The 25,674-nt window shown below is 41.7% G+C and overlaps 1 protein-coding gene across 5 annotated transcripts in view; it reads left to right on the top strand.

Moving 5' to 3' along the window:
- KCNH1 (potassium voltage-gated channel subfamily H member 1) overlaps positions 1-25,674 on the top strand; it is a 443,651-nt gene that overhangs the window by 182,681 nt on the left and 235,296 nt on the right. The gene's annotated exons all lie outside the window — the stretch shown is intronic.

The raw sequence follows: 25,674 nt of genomic DNA, 5'->3' as shown, positions 1-25,674 counted from the left end.
TGAAATGCTGTTGGAGAAACCCATGCAAGAGAAGATGAGTGGTGTAGAAATGGAGAGAAAGGGACAGATGCAAGACATTTCCAGAAAAATATTGAGAAAAACTAAGAGAGAGTTGTCATAGAAGCCAGGGAAGAGAGAATTTTAAGAAAGACATGATTGTCAACAATGGTACACATTACAGGGAGATCAGATACACAGGACTAAAAAAGCTATAGTAGATCTGATAGAAGTCATACGGTGAGTCCAAGTGGGGTCCTGAAGGTGGATGCCAGCTTGCCCCAGATTCAACTTGAGTGGTGAGAAAGTGGAGACCTGGGGTGAGAACTTCTATTTCTGGAAACTGGTCTGTGCCTGGAGGGAGGGAAAGAATTTCTCTAAGCCTCTAAAAAAGAGGCAAAGGTGGCTACAGATATAGATATAATTATAGGTGTAGGAGACGGAATTTGAGGGAGTTGGTATTTGATAAATTTGATTATCTGGGTCAAATTAGAGCTGAGTTAACTTTTGAAATTGGGTATGGAAGTTCAGAATAGCTGTAATAACAGAGAAGGAGCTGACCAATGAACAAACAAACAAAAAAAATCACGTAAAATTACTGCTATGATTAGGGCCAGTGCATATAGTTGTCTGGCTTACATACAGCACAAGACTAGAGACACCAATATTCTCATAATAGTCTATGTGAATGGTACCCTGGAGGGTTGTGAAGTATGCAACCTGAACAACTGTACCTGGTAGTCTTAGCTACAGGCTAGACTGAGATTAGAAACCTTAAGTTTGCAGTAAGAACAATCAGCATGTTTGTGTGATTTTTCTCTAAGAGTGAATTTTTGGATTGATCCCAAATATCCAAGGTTAGTGGACTTTTGGGAGCATGGAGTAGAAAGACAAAGGGCTGGATATTAAAGATGACTGTTTGAGAGCAATGGGAATGCTGAACTTTAATCTCTGTTCTAGTTTAGATGTCCCTATGGTCTCATCTCCTCCCTGTACTATGAGTCTGATTAGTCTCCTCCCCGAAGCTGTAAGCTCCAGAGAGAAGTGGCCAGTCCTTACTATGTGCATGTGTGACCCCATATTCCCATGGCCAGGTCACACATAGTAAGGACCCCATAAATATCTGTTGGATGGACTGATGGATAAATAAGGTCAAAGTACATGGGGAAGGAAGTTACATCATTAAAGAGTTATGGACCGCAGTAAAAAGAAAGAGTTAGTGTGCATTTGATGTGTTTCAAGGACTGGTGAAGTAGGAATAAAGGTATGAAGGAGCTGGAAGGGGTTTGTGGCCAGAGGTGAGTATGGCAAAGTTTGAGATTTTAGAAATTAGTATAACCTGGTGAAGTGGAAAAGCCTCAGATACGGCCCTGGGAGTGGGTGCTGGGGGAGAGGGGAGGTGATGAGAGGAGGAGGAAGACCAAGGCATATAGTGTGTGTGTGTGTGTGTGTGTATATATATATAGAGAGAGAGAGAGAGTGTGTGTATGTATAGTGTATATATATATATAGTGTATATATAGCATATACAGTGTATGGCATATAGCTGATTTCATTCAAGAGAGTGCAGGGGAGGGCGCCTGAATCAGTTGGGGAGCTATTCTGCTTGTACCAAGGTAGCTATTGTTGCTTTTGCCCTTTCCCTGAACGACCTATATAATAGCTAGTCAATAGTTACAGTAATGCTTTGATATTTTAATAAAATAACACCATTACAGAAAAAGCATAATCTACTGGTCTTTTTATCCCATTTCTATGCCTGAGGAAAGCTTATCCCGTTAACCCCAAGGACCGTGACCAGCAGAATGCCTGGAAAGGAACTGCTTCTGCCAGACAGCTTAATCCAACAAGTTACGAGCAGATGTCACAGCATCTAGTAGCATCATCACAGCAGTCCTGCCCTGGTGCATAAATTACATGTACCAGGTTCAGATGGTACATTAAAGCATCAAGAACGTCCGCTTTGATGTATGTTAATGTAAGGGTTTCCATTTCACTTTTTCCACTGGATCCCGTGCTTTACAAACCCTATCTGTACTTTCCTTTGTATGTTTTTCCAGATTTTCTGGATTTACACAGGCATATGTTTCTCTCTCTTTTTACATTGCACAAGGGGTCTTCTCGTGGGGTTTCTGTAATAGTCCTGAGATCAGAGTGGCCTCGTTCCCAGCCCTCTGGGGTCTGGAGTGTGCTGTTTGAGTCTGCCGAGATTCTCACTTTGTGTTTAGGCTGAGGCTATCTGGGGAAACTCCCCTTTCCCTTTCATTAGAAATGGTCCTTTCCCCATGTAACCAACTTATGTCCTTTATAGAACTTTACATATTTAGATATTATTTTGTTAAACCTTTTTTTTTTTTTTTTTTTTTTTTTTTGCCTCTCCCACTAGAAGGTAAGCTCCATGAAGGTAGAGCTTGTCTGATTTGTCTGATTTGCTTAACGTTGGGTCCCCAGTGCACAGTTCCTGGTACGTTGGGGCCACTGAATAAGTAGACCTCTTAAACTAGTGTCAGCTGTTCCTGCATCTTTATTGAAATGAGGATAAATGTACCAATTTCATGGAGTTACTGTGAAGATAAAATGAGATGATGCATGTAAAGCATTTAGCACAGTATTTGGCACACTAGTTATTAGTCCCAGTATGTAGCAGCTAGTACAAGGAACTGGAGACATTTTGGGTACTTGTTTAGGGGCTGCCCTTGAGATATCTCAACTCCTGAGAAGTGAGAAATGGCAGCTGTCAGCTTCCCACTTACACTCCCCATGCTGACCAGTAGGTGGCGCTCCGTAGGGGTTCTATTACCTGGAGGTAGCGGTACCTACACAAGGGAAGAAACTCACCTCCTGCTTATACATCTGTTGACAAAAAAATTAATCAGTGATCAACATAAGAAAGAAATGAAACATTTTATTTGAGCCAACCTGAGGATTTTAACCTGGAAGACAGTCTCTCAGAGAGCTCTGAGAACTGTTCCTAAGAGATAATGGGGGAGGCCAGTATATATGTGATTTTCACTAAGGGGTACATGCAGTCAAGCACACATCTTGGCAGAAGGTTCCTACTATTCATGAGGAACAGACATCTTGGTTAATGGTTTTAGTGCTTTTCTGAGTATGGGAAGATGCAAGAAACGGGGTTCATAAAATTTTCTCCTGCAGATGTCTAACTATCTGAGGACCAATTTTGCCAGTTTTCCCATGCCTCATTCTGATCTTCACCCTTAATTCCTTTCAGGGTGTGTTGTAGGTCAGTGACTGTAGTGGCTAATGACTTGATTCTTGTAGAACTGGCTGGTGGGCAACATTCATTATTTTATAATCCCCTCCCTTTGGGCCTTAATTTGGACCAAGGTTTGGGAGGCATTTCATGACCAGTTTGCCCCTTGGCACTAGGAATGCTCATTCCCAGGTCAGATGAGGATTTCATTGATAGCCATTCAATGCGCTGTTACTGGACGAGGCCCTTTTGGCTTTTTACTAGCCAAAAGCCTCTGGACTGTCTGTCTTACTAGTCTGTTATGGTCCAGGAAATGGTTCCCTCTTGTTACTTCCTCCCTTATCCAGAGTTAAACTATTACAATCCTTGATCTTATAGAACTATATATTTGGTTGATCATTTCAAGTCGCTTAGTCATCCTTACTTTTATTGAAGGCTCAGTTACACATCTGGTAATGCAGGAAACAATAATCTTGTAAAATAGGCAGAATAGAAGTAATGATATAGCTAGTAACATTAATAAGGTCATAAGTACGTATTTAAGCTAAGAACTTCCGTTAGATGCAGCCCTGTATCTCCCCAGTGTCTCACCCAGTATGTTCTGCACCAATCACTATTTTTAAGGGAAATGATATATCGGCATTGTACATAAAGTTCACCAAAGATGTCTGCACATACAAGGTGAGTGGTGGGTCATCATGACCCCTTATAAGATTAAGAAAAGAATGTTATCTTCTAAAGAGTTACACGGTTGGCACCAGAAGAAGAAAAATTGATCTTTATGGTTGAGCAGGTATTTCTGCTGCTGCATAGGTCTGTTCAATGCATAATGCAGATGCACAATGTACAGTAGCAGGAAAGGAGGAGGTCCAAAGGGGCAGAGAAAAATTTTATGTTTAAATTTTTCTCATCTTGCCTTAAAATGCAAACTTTTATTTCATCACATCTGTTTTCGTTCTTGTTCTGTGTCTGTGTAGCTTGATAATCTTTTCCTCACTGACTTCTGATTTCAGAAGAATACTGTATTTGATTAAAGCAGGCTTCACAGGCTTCACCATTCTTTCTTTTAAAAATCCTCCCTATACCCAGCCGAATGATTCATAGCATCTTTATATAATGTTATCTCATAATGTTGATGCTAAGGCCTATAATTGAGATGAGTGGTTCTGTGAACAGAATATAATTACTTTTGCAGCAGCTTGGAATGTGCCAATATAATGACCAGATGAACAATTACAATGGGCGATATGGCTCGTTGTGGAAGATCTGCAGAGAGTGCTAATCATATCGTTACTGAAATCAACAGCAGAAACCTGGACCATTTGCTGATGCACCCCATTCATTGGCTGGGTTCTCTTCTCACCATTTATTCAACTAACATTTGTGAAGTCCTCTAGGAAGCGCTGTGGGAGGTGGAAAAGTGGCAGAAGGCATGGGTCCTGCCCTTGATCTTAGTATCTTGTTGGGAGAGAAAACACACTGGGATGTAACAATTGGGAACAGTGTAAAAAAAAAAATCTGTAGTCAAATTACATAATAATGCAAAGGAGTGACCTATTTGGATTGTGGTGACTCAGGGAAGACTCCTTGGAGAAGGTGAGCCTAGAGTTTGGTCTTGAAGAAATTGGTCATGATGTTGAAAACTCGGCCTCTGTGCACCGGTGCTGAATCGAATCTCGGAGACAAGAGTTTTGGGTGAAGTAGAAAAGAAGAGCTTTATTGCTTTGCCAGGCAAAGGGGGACACAGTGGGCTTGTGCCCTCAAAAACTGTATGTCCCAACCCAGGGGGATTTGGTGAGGAGTTTATAGCAGTGGTTCAAGGGCAGGGTTGCTGATAAGGATCAGAGTATGTGTAGGGCCTTCTTTAATCTGGCCTCAGGTGGTCTTCTCTGGAATGAAGAATGCTAACAACTTCCATTTGTTGGGGGTTTTAGTTCTGTAGAAGAGCTCAAAGATATTGTTATGTGTATCCCTTGAGGGAGAACCAGGACCCTGCCCCAAGGCTGCACTATTGTTTCTTGGCTGCTCCTCCCTTGTCTCTGCATCCCCTCCCTTCCCTGATTAGCAACTGTTCAAATCTGCCCTTTGGAACTCAGGGAAGGTCATGGAGGCTGGAGTCTACCCCCTACAAACAGGAAATGAGGGACACAGAAAGGCTTCTGTGCCCCACAGGGTCCTGCTTGGTTTCAGTCAGATTTGGGTTAAGACCTTAGACAGGAACTTGAAATGCCAAAGCTAAGGAATTAGCAAGTCTTGTATGAGAGTCTCCAAGGAGAGATGAGGCTAGACTTCTGGGGCTGTGATGGCTTGTTATGGGATATGGGTTCACAGAGGAAATGAGGTCCAGCTGACTCATGTTTGAATTTGAGGGTGGTCAGTTTTTAATGGCTCTGGAAGACCCCAGGGAATTCATGGTATCGGGTTTTTTTTCCCTTTAAATATAAAAATCATGTAACAATATTAAAGAAAATTATATTAAAAGAAAATAGTTCACTATATATCACCCTAACCTAGGGATCAGCAAATTGTCACCATCTGGCCAAGTCCTGCCCACCACCTGTTTTTGTATTGCCCGTGAGCTAAGAATAGTTTTTACATTTTTAAATGGTTGAAAAAAGCTAGTAGAGAAGAATGATATTTTGTGATATGGAAATGACATGAAATTCACATTTCAGTGTTGATAAATAAAGTTTTATTGGAACACAGGCATGCTCATTCGTTAATGTATTATTTTTGGCTGCTTTGGGCTAACATGGGCAGAGCTGAGTAGTTGTGACAGACTGTATGGCTTCCAAAGCCTGAAATACTTACTGTGTGGCCCTTTACAGAAAATGTTTGCTGACTCCTGCCCTAATCCACTACTTTTTCATTTCTGCTCATTTCCTTCCAGTCTTTATCTAAATGTACATGTAATTTACATGGTTGTACACATGTTTGTACACAGCTTTTCTCACTTTGTGTCGTAAATATTTTTCTGTAATAGTCATCGTAATTATAATTTGAACGAGCTTGTATTTGTATAGTGTTTTAAAAATGTAAAAATGCCCTTATATCCATTGTCTTGTTTTATTATCACAACAACCCATGTGTTAAGAGGGAGACTTGGTGATTAAGTGATAAACTCAAGGTCACACAGATAGCAAGCAAGTAAAGTCAGGATTTCTGACCCCAAATCCCTTATTTATTTTATTTTACAATATGTTCTTCTGATAATTATATAATTTTTCCAAAGTTAATGTAAATTTATTTTTATTCTTTTATTTTTTCTATTGTTGGATATGTAGGTTGTCCCCGTTTCTTCACTTTGACCAGTAGTGTCTCAGTGAACATAACATATATGACTTATTTTGTCTTTCATTTATTTTAAGGAGCATTTAGATTTGTTTTAAATTTGCTTTTCAGCATTCCAGTGCTGTGAATGGGGGTAGGGATTGAGCTGTGGATGTGGGGAGTAACAGCTGGTCTCACCCTTGTTCAGAAGCTGTCTCCTCAGAGGCTGATCTAATTTCCAACGTCATTTCATAGTTATTTGTGGAGTTCCTGTTAGCACCAGGCACAGGGCCAAGTAGGTTCTGGGGATTTGGTGTTGAAATTGACAGGGCCCCTGCTGTCAAGAAGCTAAGTCATGCATGGGAGGCAAGGGGAGGGACAGGTAAGCTGGCTGTGATGGCACACGGTGTGAGTACACGGGGATGCCTTCTGGATGCTTGGCAGCAGCCTGCCTTGGCTGGGAGCTCAGGGAAGAGTCTTCAAATGAAGGATAAGTAGGGAGTTGACCAGGTGAAAAGGGAGAAGAGGACGGTGGGAGGAGACATCGTTTCAGGCAGGGGGACCAGTCTATGTGAAGGGAAGGCGGTAAGACAGAGCTGGTATGTCTGAGGAATTCAGGCTGTTCAGTGTGGCTGGAGTGTAGGTGTGTGAGGAGGGGAGAGAGAAGGCAGGAGGGGCAGGTAGGGGCCAGATCACCAGGGACTTGTGTGCCCCACTGGGGAGCATGGACTGTATATCATGAGGGCGTTAAAGAGACTAAGAAGGAGAGGAGTGTGACCAGAATTGCCTTTTAGAGAGAATAATGGGGTTGCAGCGTGGAGGATGAATTAGATAGGGGTGGGCTTGGAGGCAAGGTGCCAGTTAGGGCAGCTGGGGCAGCAATCCGGGTGACAGACGACCATGTCGATGAGGATGGAGAAAGTCGGACTGGTTCTGGAAATAGGTAGAGGCACAAGTAATAGAACTGCACGATTGCCTGTATGTGGGGAATGAGAGACAAGGAGGAACCAAGCCAAAGATAACATCCAGCGTTCTGGAATGGATGTTTTTTGTCTTTTAGATTTTTTTTCGTCTATTAATGTCCAGTAAAAGGATTATTGGGAAATAACCTTTGAGGGTTCTTGATATGATTTGAGGGTAGTACATTCTCAAAGAAGCAATCAGTTTATAATACCAACAAATGGCTTTTTGTGCGGGAGAGTCATTTGATGAAACTAGTGTAAGATGGTAGAAACAGGTAGGTCAGATTCAGTCAGAGAGCCCTGGATGGATGCAGGCCTGAGGATGAGGGTAGGGTTTTAGCTATAACTTGTCATGTTTCTCCCAATAGCTGATCATGTGTTCATGGTCATTCAGGAATCAATTACTGTACGCCTGCCATGTGCTGGGTCTGTGCTGGATGCCTTAGGGACATATCTAGGTGAAAGGAACATGTTCTGTTGCTAAGAAAGGGTTTATATATGTAATAGGAAGTCAAGATAGAAAAACCTTTGGTAAAAGGTAGGACATGATGAATGTTGTAATAATGGTACCAAATGCTGTGGGAATTCAGTGAGAAGAGATTGATTACAGAGAGGGGCGGAGGGGCAGGGGAAGGGGAGATTCAGACCAGGCTTCCTTGAAGAGGTATTGTTTGAGCTGGTTTTTATTGAAAAACGGTAGAAGTTTTAGACACATGGCTGAGAATAATCCAGGTGGAGAATAAAACACAAATCTGGGGACATGATACTCCCTTGTTTATTGTGAGATCTGTCTTTTGGGCTGATGTGGATGCCCCAGAGAAGGCAGTGCCGTGTACTCTGCATCTAAAGCTGGAGGAGTATTACGGGAGTTTCTAAAGCCAGGAGTGTCCCAGTGACTGTCCGCTTCACAAACTAGTGTCCTAGTTTTGGTCCTGAGTCAAGCAAATGGAAAAGGATTTACAATTCTAAAACATGGTTTTGCCTCCAGGCTTTCACCAGTGAGGGGCAGGGCATCTTGCCTCCCTCAGGAAGGCTGGTCTGCTCCCTGGCTTCCAGGACGGCCAGGTATGCTGGGACTGCTTTCCGGCCCAGTGCTCCCTAATTCCCTGCCTCAGGCCACTAGGACCTGCTCCAACACCAGGGGGAGATATAAAGTAAGTCTGACCTTCATGTTGTGATTCCTCTAAGACATTTCAGTTATTTAATGAAAACCAAGGGATAATGTTCATGGTAATACTTTGTAAACTCTTAAGTGCTAGGTGGATGCAATGTATCCATCCATTCAACGGATCATTACTGAGAGCTTGTTGCAGTGTTCTAGGTGCTGAGGTTACAGCAGTGCTCCTCAGCATGGTGTTTACCTTCTAGTACAGGGGGCAGTCAATAAACAAGCGTAAAGCCTATAATATATAAAATGCAAAGCCTATACAGTAGTCCCCTCCACCCCTACCCCTTATCTGTGGTTTTGTTTTCCATGGTTTCAAATACCCTCGGTCAACTGTGGTCCAAAAATAGTAAATGGAAAATTCCAGAAAGAAACAATGGTTTTTAAGTTCTAAATTGTGCACTGTTCTGAGTGGTGTGATGAAATCTCCAGCCATCCTGCTCTGTCTCACCCTGGATCATCCCTTTGTCCGTTACTCACTTGGTAGCCACCTCAGTTACAAGATTGGCTGTCGTAGCATCATGGTATCCCAGTGCTTGTGTTCAAGTAACCCTTATTTTACTTAATAATGGCCCCCAAATACAAGAGTCATTATGCTGGCAATTTGGATATTCTTACTGTGCCTAATTTATAAATTAAACTTTATCACAGGCATGCATGTATAGGAAAAAATATAGTATATAGAGTTCACCCTTGATCAACATGGGTTTGAACTGTGTGCAGATTTTAAAAAATAAATACTATGGTTCTACCCAATCCACAATTGGTTGAATCCGCCAGTGCGGAACAGTGGATATGGAAGGCTAACCATAAAGATATACACAGATTTTCGACTGCTCGGGGGATTGACACCCCTAACCCCTGCATTGTTCAAGGATCAACTGGATAGGGTTTGGTTCTATCTGCAGTTTCTGGCATTCACCGGGGGTCTTGGAATGTACCCCTGCAGGTAAGGAGGAACTACTATAAATGCTCTGGAGAAAAATGAAACAGGGAAGGGGATAGGTATGTTAGAGAGAGAAGTAAATCTGAGATTTCTGGGGGCTGCGGAGGGGAGAATGGGGAATCCTTGTTTCACGGGTACAGTGAGCTCTCCCTGCACCTTTGTTTTTTTATCTGTAATATGGTGGATGTGGGCTCTGTGATCCCTGGGGTCCCCTCCTGATTCAAACTTCTGTCACCCCAGGACTCCTGAGTGAGGCTTATGTCCTGCATTTAGGTCTGGGCCATTTAGTGGTCCCACCCTTTGGCAGCTTCCTTTGGCCGTCTGCTTTCTGGGCTGGAGAACCGTGGCTCTGTTCGCTTGCCTGGAGGCCTTTGCAGCTGAGAGCTCTTTTCTGTATAAATATGGGACTGTGTCCTCCTATCACCAGGAAGGGACTTAAATTACTGTCTATAAATGCATCATGACTTTAAAAACCATTTATAAATAATATCAACAGGGCCACCAGCACTCACTTGTAGAGCTTTAGATTTTAATTTTCCGAAAGATGTCCCTATGAATTTTTTTTGCTGTAGCCTCACTATAGCTCTGTGAACCAGCTGAGAGTTGGAAGACCTGCAAAATGGCCCCAGCTTGGCCACTGGCCTTTGGGTTAGTCTCTTCCCCTCTCTGGGCATCAGTGGCTTTGGTGAAGTGATTTGAATAATAAACAGCACTTAAAGAACTGGAGCCAGTTTCCTGTCACTGGGACTGTTACGTGTGGGGAACCCATATTTACGGGGTCTCCAAGGAACATGCATGAGGTGCTGCCCTGGGTAGTGTTGGGATGCCATCCTGCCTGTCTGCAGGTTGGTCACCTTTTAAGAGCCCAGAGTCCTCAGTCTGTACAAATACAGCACAGTTCAAATCTAAGCTTTTTTGTGCCATTGGTGGTTTTTTTTGTTTTTGTTTTTTTTTTATGGCTGTGTAAAAATATTCTCTGTATCGTTCCAATTTTAGTATATGTGCTGCCGAGGCGAGCACGTGTCACTGATTTTTAGGTGACGGAAGGAGCATCATCTTTTCCTTCTACCACTGCTTTTGTTTTTTACTTTTTCATTCTGCTACTTGCTGTATATACACACAGCCTACTCGCCGCTAGAAGAGGAGGTGGCAATCATCAGTCTCTCCTGCCATAGCCAGGTTGGCTTTGGGGGAGGACTTCCTGAGTGAATGGAGGAAAAGAGCAGGCCCGTTGTGTCTTTGGAACAGCCGCGGAAGGGTTTGATTTTATTGCTTGTTTTTAAAATCTGATTGCAACTCATCATCCCCCATGGTTGCTTGTCCATCAGTTAATTCATAAAAAGTCCATACGTTTATATAAAATGGAGAGAATTATACTATTTATCCTATAGGATAGTTATAAGAATCAAGTGAGTTAATGCATATAAGAGTTAGGACTGCTTGGCATATTGCAAGTGCTTAATGAATTATTGTGGTTATCATTTGTTATGACTTAGCAGCATGGGGTTGACAGGTCAGGGTCTACACACTACTTTTCCATCACAATAAACTTCTAGGTGGCGTGTTTGTTATTTTAATAATTTGTAATCATTGTAATCAAAGTGCTAGATCTTTAAAGTGCATTTAGAAGTACAAATACCTAGGTGTAAGTTGTGTTCTATTCGTTTTCCAGATATCCTCGGGCTTTCATATCCTTATCAGGTGTATGGCCAGGCCACCCAACATGGCTGTTCTCTTGCTGTTTGTATGCCCTCTGAACCAGTCCCCGCTTCACCTGCACCCTACTTCCACGAGCGTGCTTGTCCCCACCCCAGCTAGCGATTGTTCTAATGCTTAGGCCAGAACAGGTCCACCTGCTAGCTTATTAAAGGAAGACATCTGCCCTTGTGTTGGTCGTTAACCTGAGGGGCTGTGAGGGGCGTGCCCCAGCCGCTGGTTTCCCTGGTAACTGATGAGCCAACCTGACCGTCACTTCCCCTATAAATGCTAGCCTGCGATGCTGCCATGTTCTGCCTGCTGCGTATGATGTGGTGTTGCTCAGGACCTTCTGCCTCAGCCTGCGTAAGAGTCCCTTGTCCAGTAATCCACTGATGTCTCTGTTGCTGTCTCTGGGCTCTTTCTTCGGTCTTGAGGCTGGGCAGTTACAAAGCTTGCGGGTTGCAGCCCAGCATCAGGTGAGACTGACTTTCACTTACCCCTGGGACTCTGCGTGTCCAGAAGCACAAGGCCAGGACCCCTGCCTGCTTTCCTAAGCGTACACCCTTGACTGTTGAATACCCTTGACTGCTTGTTTGCACCTTTTCAGAGAAGGGGTATTATTTTCCCTCTTTATTAATCACCACCTAGAGGTGACTTCTTTCTGACATTTCAGATCCTTTCCTTTTTACTGAGGGCAAAAAGTTTCTCCCCTTTGCGAGTTTTTTTTTTTTTTTTTTGGCTGAATTTTCACAGCTGAAGGAAAGCAAGCCTACCACTTCTTGAGTAACGACAACAACAGCCAATACTTCTGTGAGCATTAACCCTGTGTAAATGCATTTCCTCCACTTTACAGGTGAAGAAATGAGGCTCAGAGAGGTTGAGTAACCTACTAGGGTCACAGAGTTAGTAAGAGCATGCCAGAGGCAGGTCCTGGCCCCAAGCCTGGGTCCTACATGTGGCTTTGTGTGTACATGGGACCTCCTCATGGTGGCCTTTTTTTTTTTTTCTAATGAGGAAATAATTTCTTTTCTCTGTGGCTTCTCTTATTCCCCAAAGTTGTAGTTGCTGATTAGTTTAACCACAAAGAAAGGTGATTATCTTTACTTACTTCCATCTGCTTCCAGAAAGTTTGGAATTCTATTTATCAGAAGCCTCTTAAAGGAGCCATAACTTTTCCTTACAGTATTCCTACAGAGACTTACTCTCAGAGGGCCAGATGTTAGTAGAGTGAAGCTCTGTGTCTGTCAGTTGCTTCATGGAATGGAAGAGTCTAGAATGATCCCATCACCACTCACTGCTGAGGATGCACGGAGGAATAGCCCTTGAGGGCTTTCAATCTATTGTGAAGATGGGACAGAGTTAAAACCATGAACAATACTAAAGGCGAAGCACAGACCCTCCTCCTAGCCAAAAAGGAGTTCTTATTACCGTAAACCTAGGAATCCCTGAAGTTAGGACCATGCTGTCATCTGAGAGTCTTCTGTTTCTCCCCATCCCTTTCTCAGTGCCCTGTGTGTCAGTAACATCGAGAAGGGTCCTGGGGCTAAGCCGACCCCATAGCCTACTCCAGGGACCCTTCTTTGAGTTCCCTGTGGTCCCTCAGAAGTGTGCCCAGCAGCTTGTGTAGCTCTTGTCCTGGAATGCTCTGTCCCCCGGGGCTTTTGCTTGCCCAATGCAGGTGAGCTAGTTCCTGAGCTCTGGGAATACTTCACACCTGCCCCAGTTCTCACAGATACAACCTGGGTGTGTGGGCTACTGGCCTGCTGTTTGCTCTGCCAGGCTCCCCAAACCTCAGGAACATTCCCCACATCTAAACCAGCTGCATGAGTCATCCCTCCTCGCCACCCTGGTGGAGGCCTCAAGGCCATACCCCACGTTCCTAGTGCTTGTCATGAGGCTATACATTTGGGGGCTACTTTACAGCTTTTGGGGTCTTCTGGGGTCTTTTTGAAGCTTGGTTTTGGGTGAAGATGAGAATGAAGTGGATCAAGTTTGGGGAAGGAGGGTGTCTTTTAAGCCAAATTAGATTGCACAGGGAATGATCTGCACCTCTCCTCTCCATGAATTAGTGTTATCACCTGTGGTCTGGAGGCCCAACCGAGTCTTCACATGTTACTAGTTAAGATGATGCTTTCATAATATCAGTGTTGTTTCCTGTCAAGAGCTCTGGCCAGGCAATAATTTGTGAACCAATGCCCTACTTGGGCCCCAGTGCTGAAAACTCCTACAGACATGACCCACCTGGAAGTCACTGGGATTTTCACCTGCGCCATTGATTTGACTTAAATTCTCTGATAATTTAAATCAGCCTAAAGCAGATTGAGGGCATGGCTGATTCTGCAGCAATATCAGACTTGCAGACACAACATAATTTTATTTCTTCCTTCATAGGAGAGAAAGTACAGTCTAGGCTACTTGGATTCATTTCACTTCCCTGGAAGAAGAAAACCTGAGATTACTATTCTGAGAAAGACAGAGACAGGGCTTGATAAAACCAGCTTCTGTATACTATATCCTTTGGATTTTATTTGGCCAGTGATAAAGATTTCCATTTTTGGAGCCTCTAGAAAGAAAAAGAGCCTGATGGTATAATATCACCACTAAATACACAGTTTATTTTATGGTTTGAATTGTAAACAGAAAGAAAGTGGATGGTTTTAAGCAAAATTTCTAAACTTCCTTCAATGATTGTTTTCTAAGAAGACTGCAGATGTGCCTTTTGGATACATTATTGGATTAAACCAATGGAAGGTTGCAAGCTATCCCATTTCTGGCTAAAAGCTCCCTTACACTTCCTAACCACATCCTTCCCCTGAATACGGTCCACAGACCTGTTAAGTGAACTAGAAACAAGTTCCCTTTATGCACCGCCACCAGACTTGTGCTCTTTCAGTCTTTATAGTGGCAGCTAACTTGTGTTTGCTGCCACATTGCAGTCTGTGTTTTCAGACTGTGTCATTTGCAGGCTGTATTCTTCTCTGTGGTCTGATCGTAGGCACTGTGAGGGCAGGGGATTGCGTCTGCCTTGGTTTTGTATCACTGGTAGCTCTAGGCTATGTCTTCCTGTACTAAGTTTTCAGGAAATGACTGAATCAAATTAAATGAGACTAAAGTAAAACGTTGAAGCAATGAATGGGAAGCAAGTTATATTTAAGCTTCAGGGAGTAACCTCCAATAAGATCTGGTAAGCCAATTTATTCCATTATGCAGTTAAAATGGATCTGCAGTTCTCAGAGTGGTGGGATTGTCATGGAACATTTATTCTTGAAGTCATCTCTGTTTTTAAGATAACAAACAAACCAAGCTCTGTTAATAAAGTAGTAAATCCTTATAACAGACCGCTAGACTTACTACTGTCACTTCTCCTTGGAGGAAGTCTCAGTGTGAGTTTCCATTCAACAAACGCTTATTGAACATCTGCAAGGAGCTAGAACTCAAAAGACGGGAAATTAAAGGTGGAGTGTTTAGAGCAGAGGGTTAAAAGCATACTCTTGGGAGTCAGTTGGTCAGCGTTCAGATTGCAACTCTGCTACTTTCTACCTGTGTGATTCTGGACAAACGATTCTATTGGTTTCTTCATCTGTAAATTGGGTATATAATATACCTACCTCACAAGATTAAGAGGATTAAATGAGATAATGCTTGTAAAGCCCTTACTGTGTCTGGCACTTAGTAAGTACTCAATAGATTGCTATTTTCATTAAATTAAAATAATTAAGTATTACTCTCATGGAAGGTGTGTTTCCTGATCTCAAGGGCCTGCCAGCCTAATATAAAGACCATGTGACCTTCCTACCCTGGGACATTAGGTACTTGCTGCTCCCTCTGTCTGGAGCATGCTTCCCTTAGATGCTCTGGTGGCTCAAATTCTCATCTCCACTAACTGCTACTTAAATGCCAAGATCTCAGTGAAGTTTTCCTTCACAGCCCTATTTAACGCTGAGTGTCACCCCCTCTTCCTGGCACTCCTTATTTTCATTTCCTGCTAGTTTTTCATCTTATTGTCATAACAGATAACATACCATTTATTTTACTTATTTTGCTTATTGTCTGTCTTTCCCAATTGAATGAAAGTGCCAGAAGGGTGAGGATATTGGTCCAGTTCATCACTGATCTATTATCAGTGTTTGAAACCATGTTTGCTTCATATTATAGGTGCTCAGTAAGTATTTGTTGGAAGAATGAATCAAGGACCAGTCACAGGAGTCTAGCGCAGGGCATGTTGAACTCTGCCTGTGGGTATCAGGAAAGGCATCATGGGAGAGATGACTGCGTTATGTCTTAGACTAGCAGTTCTCAACCTTTCTCCCACTAAGACCCTGTATTAGTCAGGGACCTACAGAGAAACAGAACCAGTAGGATGTATATATATTATAAATATATAAAAATAAATATTATCACTATCTATGATCAGGATTATTGGATTATGGTGATTATGGAGGCTGAGAAGCCCCATAATCCACCATTTGCAAGCTGGAGACCCAGGAGAGGTGGTTAAGTTCTAGTCTTGACAGCAGTCAGAGAGCATGAATGCTCCCTTATTCGACTTTTAGTTCAATTCAGGCCTCCAGGGATTGGACAAGGCCTGCCCACACTAGGGAGAGTGATCTGCTTTACTCAGTCTGTTGATTCATCTCACTCCAGAATCACCCTCACAGACAAACCCAGAATAATGTTTAACCAAATATCTGGGCACCCTGTGTCCCAATCAAGTGGACACATAAAATTAACCATCACAGACACTCAGTGGATTTTGTTCCTGAATATGATATCAGATCCACAGTTTCTAGGGTGCCACCGTGCCTATACTCCTTTTTCTACAGGTCAAGAAAGCAAATTAGAATTCAAACAAGGGAGTAATACTATTATTGGGATAAATTTGAGTTCACTCTAATATTTATTTTAAAAGGTGAACTACTTTTAAACTTGATACAGTCACAATTTTAGTAATAAATATGTGACTCATCCTACCACTGGGGTATTGAGAAATGTCCTTAAGGATGGGTAAGAGTTTGCCAGGCAGGCAACCAGGGGAATAGTGCTTGAGTCTGAAGGAACAGCATGTGTGAAGGCATGAGGGCATAGTGTGATTGTGGAATCACAAATAATTTGATATGATTAAAGCAGAGGATGCCTGGGAGGGAAGCAGTGAATGATGAAGCTGTCCAAGACCAAATTACAGAGGCCTTTTTTTTTTTTTTTTTTTTGCTAAACTAATGGAATTTTATTCAGAAGACAATGAAAGCCATTGAATGGTTGGGTCATATTTTAAAACTTGTATTTAATTATTTTTACAATTTAATTTTTAAAATTTTTGGATAAACAAAAATTCACATGGTATAACATTCAAAAGGATATTACAATGAAGAATCTCCCTTCCTGGGACCATCAGTGTTTCTAGTATCTTATGTATAGTTCCATAGATATTATGTATATAGACAAGAAAATATTTTTCTATTTTTATCCAAATGGCAGCAAATTATGCATTGGAATACTGATATGCCTTAACATCACCCTTGTAAAAAGAACATTCAATTAAAAGTTTGCATAGCTAAGATGAAGACATCTAGTTTTTCACTTGGGAGACTATACCTTGGGCACATTCTCTAAGCTGGGGAATAGGAGCTGGGCTGAGGGTTAGACATGTCAGACTGAGGAAGCCATGGGGTATCCCAGTGACATGCCCATAGGGGTCTTAAGGTCAGGAGAAATGTCTGGTTTGGAAAGATGGATTTACAGGTAATTAGTATATAGATGGTGGTTAAAGCCACATTAATGGATGCAGCTGCCCAGGGAAAGGGGTATATTGCGAAGAGAAAAAGGCCAAGAGCAATGCTTTGGGGAATTATTTTTATAAAGCAGAAACTAACACACCATTGTAAAGAAATTATACTCCAATAAAGATGTTAAAAAAAAAAAAAAGAGATGTGTTGTGGGAACTAAGGGAGGAGAGTCCATCCCACATTGTGGTAGTAGTCAGGGTTCAAGTCTGGCTAATGTAAGGAGGAAAAAGGTTATTAAGTTATGACACAGGATAACCACTTTTGGATTGGGCTTTTTTATTCCTTATGTTGTTTGTGAATATACCTATATGGTTGCCTGTTGTTGTGATCATGCATTGCCACTGTTGCATAGGATTCCATAGTGTAAACATTTAACTATTAATTAATTTATTCCAATGTGTATTACAATATCAGTGATTTTCAGTTTGTGTCTATTGAGAATAGCACTGGTATATAAATTCTAGAACTTGAGAGAAAAAAAAAAGGATGTTAGGTACAGAAAACATTTGTTTTGGTGATAGAGATATGAGATAGAAATAGATGGTGATAGAGATATGAAAGAGAAGCCCAAGAGCAGGTTGGATGGGATAAAGGAGAAAGTGGGAGGAATGGAAGTGTATAGTCATTGTGTTGAATGCTGGTGTGTAAGATTTCAGAGATGGAGCGGTTCCCAGTGATGACCAGGCCCAGGATGTGGAGGGGGGGTGAAGGTCACTGGGAGTAGAGAGACTGGAGTGTTGAATGATTTTTCCCCATGAACATTAAAGTTTCCCATGCTGATAGCAGGAGATGGGCTGGCAGCCAGGTGATGAAAGGGAGGGACAGAGAAGTTGATAAATAGGATAATTAATAAAAGATGAAGCCCAAGTTCTGGCATATTTGTAAGCATTCAATAGATGTTAACTATCAATAATCAGATGACAATAATGAGGAGGTGGTATCGCTGGATGGCATGAATCTTAAAGAAGGTGAATTTCTTTTCTTTTTTTTTTTTTTTTGATGGACGTGTGGAGTTTGAAACTCCCTACTCCTAACTCCAGGATGGGGAAAAGCAAGGTGCTTGGAAGAGTCAGTTTCAACTAAAGCAGGAAGGTGGTGGGAACAATCCATGAAAATCCTGAGGCTGGGAATTTCTCTATGCATGAGGATAGGTTCTAGAGGACTCTGAGGAAGCATATGAAGGAGACCTTTAGCTGGAGGAGGATGTGGGAGAAGAGTAATTTTGAGTAATGTGAGGTTGAAAGCAATAAAAAAAAAAATAGAGTGTACCTGCAGAATTTGCTATGGTTACTATGTGTCACCACACAGACTTGGAAGCCTGGGGAGACTTTTCAAGAACCCGAAAGATTGAGTTGTTCTTTTCAATAACACTTTGTCATCAGTCTGTGACAGTGTTGTTTTCATGTGTACGACAGGAAAAAAAAAAAGAGCAGAAGATTGGTGAATATGGCTAGTTGAGGCAAGGCATAGCCCAAGTTAACGAAATAATTTGGTCCGGGTAAGTAGGCAAAACTTGATAGTTCACACACAAATGAATCTGATAATTACCAAATGTCCATTTCAATCTGAATAACATCAAGATCACTACAGCTGAGGTTATTGAGATTTCAGAAGGCTTCCTTCCATTTGTACTTGTTGGCCTTCAATGATGAGGCTCACCAGCCCAGGTTCTCACTGTCCTCCAGCCATGTGGACTCAACTTGAAATCCTTGGTTCTTCTTAACTTTAAGGTTTTGATAAAGAACTCTCTGGAACTATTTAAATGTGAGGCAGGACTTCTGATATAAGAAGTCCCTGGGGAAATGTGATTCTCTACCATATGGTGCTGTCATATTTTTAGCGTACTAAAATTTTTAAAAAGTTTGGAATATTCTATTTATCTAATCCACTGAACTTCAGGCAAATAAGAAACAAAACCAAATTAATAGCTTGAAATGCTTTTCAACAGCTAGAATTCCAACTGTTAGTGCAATAAGAGGGAACTGATGCAAAACCGTGTAATAGAGCATCTGTGTATACACAGATAACACAATGAGGAAGTGCTTATTTTATATTGTTCCAGAAGCTCGTTAAAATGAGAAAGAATTCTCTCATAAGCCAAACTCTTCAATTTAGTTTAGAAAACATTTGAGACCTTCTCTGAGAAGGTGCTGGCTTTAATCCTTGTATAGATATATTAGTTTCCTAGGGCTGCTGTGACAAATTACCACGAACTGGGTGGCTTAATACAGCAGAAATTTATTTTCTCACCGTTCTGGAGGCTAGACATCTAAAATCAAGGTGTCAGCTGGGCCATCCTCTCTTTGAAGGCTCTAGAAGAGAATCTGTTCCATGCCTTTCTCTTAGCTTCTGGTGTTGCTGGTAATCCTTGGCATTCCTTGGCTTGAAGACATATCACTCCAACCTCTGCATTCATAGTCACACGTGTCTTTCTGTGTTTGTCTTATAAGGACACCTGTCACACTGGATTCTGGGTCCACCATATTCCAATATGACATCATCTTAACTAACTATACCTGCATTTGTGGCCCTATTTCCACATAAGGTTACATTCTGGGGTTCTGGGAAAGACTTGAATTTGGGGAGGAACACTATTCAACCCAGTATAAGAAGTTTCTAAAATGAATAACAAATGGCTTCTACCTTCAGGAAGATGTAGTTCTGATGTAGTTGGGGAACCGGGTATAGGAAACTTTAATGCAAAGTGATGGATACAGAATACCGTGGACACATGGAGGGGTGAGGGATTGGTTGTGACTCCGGGGTGGTCATGGAAGTCTGTAGGGTGGAGGTAGTGGCAGACCTGAAGGATAACTAGTGTACCAGCTGGCAGAAATTGGGGACCTGGGCATTCTGGGCTGAGGGAGCAGGCACAGAGATGCCAGTATGCATCCACTGTCTGGGATGCTTGTGTTGTCTGGAGTATATGGCCAGAGGATAGCATAGCTTTTGGGTAGTAGTTGCATGTGATGTGGTGGCCGCTGGGAAGGGATGGAGAAGGGAAGAAGGATGAAGTGCAGATGGGGCATAAGGGAGATGTGAAAGGTGATGGGACCCAGTTGTTCATCTCTGTGAATGCCTGCCACAGAATGGGATCTTCAAGAGGTATGGGAGAGTTCAAGGAGAGGCTGAATGACCATTCCTTAAGGGAGCTCTAGAAGACTTTGCTGGGCTCAGAGGAGCTGGACTAGATGATTTTTATGCTCCCTCTCAGCTCTCAAGTTCTGTGACTATTAGGTAGAAGTATCTCTTCACTAATCATATTAGTTATTAGGCTTCTGCTAATAACTAGTTATTTATTATCTCTCATTAGTTATTAGGCTTTTGCTTCCTCTCTCCTTTCTTTCTATCAAGCATCCTCCACATGCCAGGCACTGAAGATGCAATAGTGAGCAAGAAGACAAAGACAGCACCATTTTAATATCTTCCCTGTAGCATTAGCACACGGAGTACATAGTCGGTTCTCCATAAGTGTTGCTTTGGGTTGAATATGAGTGAGGAAAAAATGACGAGGCAGTCATTTTGCCCTGGGTGATAAGTTCTGCTTCAGAGTAGAACTGCTTTGAAAGATGATTTCAGGAACCTCCTTATGAGGAGGTGGCAAATAAGTGGCTGCTTATATGTGTTTGATTTCTGAGTCATCAAAAAGGCTCCTTTGCCTCCCAAAATATCTCCTTCATCCAGGCTGTGGGTGCTTTTAATTTCACTATTGGAAGCTGGTTTCCCTCTGATAAAATGCAAATACTCTGTGGAGAGGGGATACCCATTTACCCTCATCAGTCTTTTACACCTTAATATGAGGATTTTCTCATGGCAGATTTTTGCGTAAAGCACATGGAGGGAAAAGGGGATCCAGGGGATGAATACTGGACATGCCAACGGTAAACTTCATCATAGTTAGCAGTTTGGATGAACCAACCCTGGGGATGTAGTCTCTTGGCCTAGAAAAACCCACTATTATCTGTTGGCCGGTGTATGTTGGGCCAGAAATGATTATTTCTCTTATGAGTTTTATAGCTACAAAACTGTTGTGTTGTTTTAAAAATTTTTGTTTTATTTTTGGCTGAGTTAGGTCTTTGTTGCTGCGTGCGGGCTTTCTCTAGTTGTGGCGAGCGGGGGGCTACTCTTTGTTGCAGTGCGCGGGCTTCTCATTACGGTGGCTTCTCTTGTTGCAGAGCATGGGATCTAGGTGCGCGGGCTTCAGTAGTTGTGGCACGTGGCCCCAGCAGTTGCGGCTCGCATGCTGTAGAGCGCAGGCTCCGTAGTTGTGGTGCATGGGCTTGGTTGCTCCGCGGCATGTGGGATCTTTCCGGACCAGGGATCGAACCCATGTCCCCTGCATTGGCAGGCGGATTCTTAATCACTGCACCACTAGGGAAGTCCTTGTTTGTTTGTTTGTTTGTTTTAAAGGGCAATAAATCCCACCTCCTTCACCCCTACCTCAGTGAAATAATTTGTGGTAACCTGACCTGTGGTTTTTATTGCCAAGGCTATGCTCCATATGGTTTGTGTGTTCATTTGTCAGAGACAGCTAATGATAGCTGCTGTAACAAATATCCCCAAAAGTTTCAGTGGCTTACTTCAGAGGTTCCTTTTTTTATTGACATCACAATAAGTTTCAAGATGATTTGGGGGGGAGGGGGTGCTCCACATAGTCGTCCAGGTACCCAGGCCCCTTCCATGCTGTACATCCACCATCTTCAGTACTTGGCCTCAAGGAACGCATGCCAGGGGAAAGAAAAAGCTTGTAGAGAAAGCATGCTTACTTTTAGCTGTCTTGGCTTGGAAGTGACACTCATTTCACCTCACATTCCACTGGCCAGAACTAGTTCCAGAGACCCACGCAGATGGAAAGAGGCTGGGAAATGTGGTTAGCTATGTGCCCAGGAGAAGAAACAGCGTTGGTGAGCCTCTGACACAGACTCACTAGAAAGCATTTACATGTTTTCCTTCTGTCTGTGACATATCCTAACCCTTGGGGGTTGTCATTAAGGGTATGGAGGACAAAAGGGAATAGCAGTGACCTGGAAACTGTCCAGTCCTTAGGATAGTGAAAAGTCATTCATTCTACCTGGTGAAGGGCATCATTCTGCTGCTGGATTTTTGCTACATAAGGGAGACCAAAGTCTTAATTCAAAGAAATGTCTTTATGCCATTTGCTTGTTTGTTTGCTTTTTAACAGAAGTAGGAAAAGTTCAATGGAAATCTCCTTTCCTACACCTTGGAATCACTTTGGAATAGGAGTTTTGAGGTTTTGAATGTACAGCTTCTGTAATATGTTTCAGTTCCCTTTGGAGATAAAAGTTCATGAGCATTTTGAGAAGATGCAGAGCTCCCCCAGTCCACCTCCCACATTGTCTAGACAAGGGAACTAAGAGGTAGCTGCATTGTCCACATTCACGTAGGAAGTTAGCGGCTTACCTGGGCGTCAGACCCCATTTGACAGATTTCTACACTGGTATTCCTGCCCCTACCACAGTGCTATTCCCTAGAGAACTACTATTTGGAGAATAGGCCTGTCCCGGTGGGACTGGAAGGAGGAGGCTTGACCAGGTGAAATCAGGCTTCTTCTGGCTCTGAGATTCCTTGATTGACTGTGATTAAGTAGATTGTGTCTGATTGTATACCTGGCCTGAGGGAAGTGATGTAGCCTTCCAAGAATTTGTAACTTTCCTGAGAAAACAGAATCTCAATTCTTTATTCTTCTCAGCTGTTTCTTTATTTTTATCTTAAAAACTATTTTTTTGTAATTGTAAAGTAAATATATATAAGCGTAACAAAAATATATACAAATATAACAAAAATTGCCTGTAATTCCATAACTTGACAGTGCAGCAATAACCCTGCTAATGTTTTATATGTTTTTCCATGTGTGTTTCCTGGTTTTCAACACATAAATATTTGTATATGTAGGCACAATATAATTAGAGTGAAATATACAATATGAAATAAATATACAACTCTTAAAATATTTCATTACTTAATATGAAATTTTACACAACCCTTAATATTATTTTATTTATTTATTTATTTATTTTTAGCATCTTTATTGGAGTATAATTGCTCTACAATGTTGTGTTAGTTTCTGCTTTATAACAAAGTGAATCAGTTATACATATACATATGTCCCCATACCTCTTCCCTCTTGCATCTCCCTCCCTCCCACCCTCCCTATCCCACCCCTCTAGGTGGTCACAAAGCACCGAGCTGATCTCCCTGTGCTATGCGGCTGCTTCCCACTAGGTATCTATTTTATGTTTAGTAGTGTATATATATCCATGCCACTCTCTCACTTTCTCCCAGCTTACCCTTCCCCCTCCCTGTATCCTCAAGTACATTCTCTAGTAGGTCTGCATCTTTATTCCCGTCTTGCCCCTAGGTTCTTCATGACCATTTTTTTTTTTTTTTTAGATTCCATATATATGTGTTAGCATACTGTATTTGTTTTTCTCTTTCTGACTTACTTCACTCTGTATGACAGTCTCTAGGTCCTTCCACCTCACTACAAATACCTCAGTTTCGTTCCTTTTTATGGCTGAGTAATATTCCATTGTATATATGTGCCACATCTTCTTTATCCATTCATCTGTTGATGGACATTTAGGTTGCTTCCATGTCCTGGCTATTGTAAATAGAGCTGCAATGAACATTTTGGTACATGACTCTTTTTGAATTATGGTTTTCTCAGGGTATATGCCCAGTAGTGGGATTGCTGGGTCATATGGTAGTTCTATTTTTAGTTTTTTAAGGAACGTCCATACTGTTCTCCATAGTGGCTGTGTCAATTTACATTCCCACCAACAGTGTAAGAGGGTTCCCTTTTCTCCACACCCTCTCCAGCATTTATTGTTTGTAGATTTTTTGATGATGGACATTCTGACTGGTGTGAGGGGATATCTCATTGTAGTTTTGATTTGCATTTCTCTAATGATTAATGATGTTGAGCATTCTTTCATGTGTCTGTTGGCAATCTGTATATCTTCTTTGGAGAAATGTCTATTTAGGTTTTCTGCCCATTTTTGGATTGGGTTGTTTGTTTTTCTGATATTGAGCTGCATGAGCTGCTTGTAAATTTTGGAGATTAATCCTTTGTCAGTTGCTTCATTTGCAAATATTTTCTCCCATTCTGAGGGTTGTCTTTTGGTCTTGTTTATGGTTTCCTTTGCTGTGCAAAAGCTTTTAAGTTTCATTAGGTCCCATTTGTTTATTTGTGTTTTTATTTCCATTTCTCTAGGAGGTGGGTCAAAAAGGATCTTGCTGTGATTTATGTCATAGAGTGTTCTTCCTATGTTTTCCTCTAAGATTTTGATAGTGTCTGGCCTTACATTTAGGTCTTTAATCCATTTTGAGTTTATTTTTGTGTATGGTGTTAGGGAGTATTCTAATTTCATTCTTTCACATGTAGCTGTCCAGTTTTCCCAGCACCACTTATTGAAGGGGCTGTCTTTTCTCCATTGTATAGTCTTGCCTCCTTTATCAAAGATAAGGTGACCATAGGTGTGTGGGTTTATCTCTGGACTTTCTATCCTGTTCCATTGATCTATATTTCTGTTTCTGTGCCAGTACCATACTGTCTTGATTACTGTAGATTTGTAGTATAGTCTGAAGTCAGGGAGTCTGATTCCTCCAGCTCCATTTTTCTTTCTCAAGATTGCTTTGGCTATTTGGGGTCTTTTGTGTTTCCATACAGATTGTGAAATTTTTTGTTCTAGTTCTGTGAAAAATGCCAGTGGTAGTTTGATAGGGATTGCATTGAATCTGTAGATTGCTTTGGGTAGTAGAGTCATTTTCACAATGTTGATTCTTCCAATCCAAAAACATGGTATATCTCTCCATCTGTTTGTATCATCTTTAATTTCTTTCATCAGTGTCTTATAATTTTCTGCATACTGGTCTTTTGTCTCCTTAGGTAGGTTTATTCCTAGATATTTTATTCTTTTTGTTGCAATGGTAAATGGGAGTGTATTCTTAATTTCTGTTTCAGATTTTTCATCATTAGTGTATAGGAATGCAAGAGATTTCTGTGCATTAATTTTGTATCCTGCTACTTTACCAAATTCATTGATTAGCTCTAGGAGTTTTCTGGTAGCATCTTTAGGATTCTCTATGTATAGTATCATGTCATCTGCAAACAGTGACGGCTTTACTTCTTCTTTTCCAGTTTGGATTCCTTTTATTTCTTTTTCTTCTCTGATTGCTGTGGCTAAAACTTCCAAAACTATGTTGAATAATAGTGGTGAGAGTGGACATCCTTGTCTTGTTCCTGATCTTAGTGGAAATGGTTTCAGTTTTTCACCATTGAGGACGATGTTGGCTGTGGGTTTGTCATATATGGCCTTTGTTATGTTGAGGAAAGTTCCCTCTATGCCTACTTTCTGGAGGGCTTAATATTATTTTAAAATGAGTAATGATATGGAAAAATGCTCATATGTATTTGTATACTTATACAGAATATAATTAGAATAAAATTCCAATTTTATTTGTCTTATTTTTTTTTTTAATTTATTTTTATATTTATTTTTGGCTGTGTTGGGTCTTTGTTTCTGTGCCAGGGCCCTCTCCAGTTGCGGCAAGTGGGGGCCACTCTTAATCGCGGTGTGCGGGCCTCTCACTATTGCGGCCTCTCTTGTTGCGGAGCA

Source organism: Balaenoptera borealis (genome assembly GCF_965194805.1).
Source record: "Balaenoptera borealis genome assembly, chromosome: 1".
NCBI lineage: Eukaryota > Metazoa > Chordata > Mammalia > Artiodactyla > Balaenopteridae > Balaenoptera > Balaenoptera borealis.
The sequence above is the reverse complement of the archived record's forward strand: the minus strand, read 5'-3'. Positions and strand labels throughout refer to the sequence as shown.